The following is a 3676-nucleotide window of genomic DNA, read 5'->3' on the forward strand; positions in this document are numbered from 1 at the left end:
TTTTACATTTTGATGATGTCCAATTTACACATTTTTTTGTTTATGGATCATATATGTCACAGTGAGCATAAAATAAGGACAAACACACTCTTTCCAAGGGGATGTTTTCCAGAGATTTGATTCCTCAACCCTCCTTTTGTGGTACTCTCAATAAAAAGGAAGATGGAAAGAAAGAAAGAAAAGAAAACACTTGAGCTCCAGTTTAATATTCTTTGGCTTATTTACTATTCAAAGATCAGGGATTCCCTTGCTTGCTGATATTGGTATAAGAGTAAGGTAATCTTTCCAGTTAGACCCAAAATATTAGATTTCATCTTGTTTTCACCACTGTTTGAATAATCTGAGAGCACTGTTTACCATAATCATCACTTCTATATTCACGAATGCTCTCTATTATAAAAAGTAACTGGTACTGTTCATAAGGAACACAGAGTCAGGCATTCCTGGCCATGTATAATATACTTTATATTATGTAAAATACACTTTATATTTTATATACTTTATATGAATAAAAATACTTTATATCATAGCCTGGAATCAAGTATGTTGCTGACAAAATTCAGATTTTACCCTAAAATTATCCCATAGTGGATCAAACATTTTATCTATTTTCTCTAAATCCAAGGATGCCAACTTTTTTATTTTAAGAAAGCTGTAATAATTTGCTATATCACTCCATTAAAAATTCATGGCCTTTTCAAAGGAGAACCTCAAAACTACTCAGGGAGCTACTTATTCATCCTGTGGCACTATGGAATCACCTAGGCTGGATTTTTTTCCAGGCCTTGATTAATTTTTGATACTTAGTTCATATATTTACTCATTGGAATTCATCTGAGATTACCATGTTTATAAGTGCAATTGGAATTCTATCCCTATTGTTTTGTTTACTAATAATAAAATAATAATTGGCATTGTGTTATGCCAAATTTGGGGGAAATAGAGGTAATGGGCCATTTTCATAAAAGCAAGAAGTGGTGGGGTTCAATTAACTTACTATGTACAGTGTATTCTTTTTACATGAATAGAAACCAAGTATCAATAAAGAAAAAATGGCCTTGTGAAACAAAATAAATTTTCCAGTGACAAAATTTCCATCTAGAAGTTTTTGGCCATCAAGGCTAAGAAAATGCTATGTATTTCAATATTTTTTTTATCTTCCCCAAAGCAAAATGAAGAAAACTAAGTATTTATCATTGTTGCCTATTTTAGTAACTGTAAAATGGAACATTCTATTAGTGAATTAATAAAAAATATATACTAGGGGATTAACAAATCTGAAATTAAAACTCTATATATTTTTGGTTATATTTCTGCTTTAATAGAGTAATTTGAAAATGCACAGATATCCAGAGGAAAAGGTAAAGGCATATGAGGCATTGAGAATATGGCTGTGCTTTAATTTGGATCTTAAGTTTCTAACTGTAACAGACACCACACTTCTAAACAACATCCACTAACTCTGCAAACACATCCATTCATAGTATAATAGCAATACACCTTGCACTATAAAACACATCAAATATCTACTCTATAAACTCACTGTTACATTTTGATTTTTTTCATATGAAAAGAGGCATATTTGTAATTCACATTCAGAGTCCTGTTCCTGAAGACTAAAAAGGTATGAAGTATTTCCTGTCTACTTGCTTCTCCAACAGTTTTTTTAAAAACAGCATAATTTATTCTTCAAAGCAATTACATGGACATGAGGAGTCTAGTTAATTTCATACTAAGGTTGGTTGACTATGATACAAAGAGAATGAAGGTACTTTCCAGAACAATATGATAGATATCAGCATTAAAGCATAAGCGTATAAATTTAAAAATTTGTGAGAAAAAAAAGTGATAGAAATTTAAGCTTCTTTTCAGATGTTTTAAAATTCCTATAAAAATTTTGTCCCAAGATCATTTAACTATGGTACGTCAAAGATATTGAATATATTGCCTGGTGTCAAGGTGGGGAAACCCTCTCTTTTATATAATAAAATAATCTTCTGATCCATCTTGACCCAAGTCCTGTTAGTCTGAAGGCAGATTCCTATTGAAAGGCTGAACATTGTAATGGAGAGCATCATCCTCATCTATTGGTTCATATTCTTGTTCCATCTCAGATAGGAATCCACTTCCAAGGCCCGATCCAGAGCCAGAGCCTGATCCAGACTAGTCCTCAGGAAGAGGGAACAGATCGTGCATGTTCGGGAACCTCATCATTGATAAAGGGTCAATCCTCGGAGGGAGGATCCTGCTAGATTCATCAGGATGCAGGTTGAACACTGGTCCCTTCTCCTCAACACAGTTTGCAGAAATACTGTCTGGGCTGCAGCACACCCCCTGGTACCTGGCTCTCTGCATGGGATAACCTTGAACTGAAGATTCCCAAATCAGGGTGAATGAGACAGCCAGGACAAGCCTAATGCACTGGAGGATCCTCTGTATCATGACCAGTCCAGCACACTCTGGACCCAGCCGCTGCACCGCAACCCCAAAATTAGGAAACGTACCAGGGTGCTTGCTGTCCCTTTTAGAAAATGCTCCCGAACCTTAAACCCTGCCCAGAACACATGTCACAATTTCCTCTCTCTGGCTCCTTTCCTTATCCCTGCTCCTGCTGCCAAGCACCAGAGGTGAAGTGGGGTCAGCTTGCTCTGGATCCTATCTTGCTCTGGATCCTATCATACCAGAGGGAGAGGTTGGTTTTTTAATACCTAGCAGAAGCATAGGGGAAAAGCTAAAAAGTCTTTTACAGACAATAGGACCACCTTCAGGTCAGCTGACAGTCCAGTCCAATTGAGAGAATCAGGGGATTGCTTCTCAAGGTCGTCCCAAGCCCGAAAGCCCAGAAGTGCAGTCAGCCTGGGAGAGGAGCTCATCCTGAAGGGAAAAACACTGTATTTTTAAAGTAAGGGAAGTGACTATTCTTTTTACCAACCAAAGAGATTGGGAAAAAGCCTTGTAATTTTGAGGGATAGCTATTTTTCCATTTGTTCTTAAATGCATCTTTTATGGTTATTTGTGCAGAATAAGAGTACTTTAAAGGTATTTGAAGTCATACAATAGACTGACAACTACTTTTATTTTCTACCTACAGACCTACCAGAATTCAGAGCTTAGCATGCCAAATAAGACAATTACAGAATTTATTCTTCTAGAACTAATGGATGACACAGAATTACAAAATGTGATTCTTCTTTATGTTGTGCACATACTTATTGAGTGTATGTGGAAACTTAATTGTCATCACATTAACATTGTCAAATATTATATTGAAGACTCCCATGTATTTCTTCCTCAGGAATTTCTCTTTGAAATTTTATTCACAACTGCCTGTATTGCTAGATTTCTGAATAGCATCACTAAAGGAGACACAAACATTTCCTATAATGCTTGCATGGATCAATTATTGTTTTTTTAATCCTTCTGGGAGCAACAGAGTTTTTTCTTTTGGCTGTCATGTCTTATGATCACTATGTGGCTATCTGCAAACTTCCGCATTACACAAGTATAATAAGCAACAAAGTATGCCACATGCTTGTAATCAGCACCTGGTTGGCTGGATTCCTCATTATCTTTCCCCTGGTAATTATGGGACCCCACCAGGATTTCTGCAACTCCAACATTACTGACCACTTCTCTTGTGGTTCTCTTCCTTTGCTGCTGATCTCCTGCACAGACA

The 3676-nt window shown here is 36.3% G+C and overlaps 1 pseudogene; it reads right to left on the bottom strand.

The window, feature by feature from the left end:
* Positions 1–1977: 1977 nt before the first annotated feature.
* On the bottom strand, positions 1978–2442 carry LOC119541273 (annotated as a pseudogene).
* Between the last annotated feature and the right edge of the window lie 1234 nt (positions 2443–3676).

Source organism: Choloepus didactylus, chromosome 8 (assembly GCF_015220235.1).
Source record: "Choloepus didactylus isolate mChoDid1 chromosome 8, mChoDid1.pri, whole genome shotgun sequence".
In the NCBI taxonomy this organism is placed as follows: domain Eukaryota; kingdom Metazoa; phylum Chordata; class Mammalia; order Pilosa; family Megalonychidae; genus Choloepus; species Choloepus didactylus.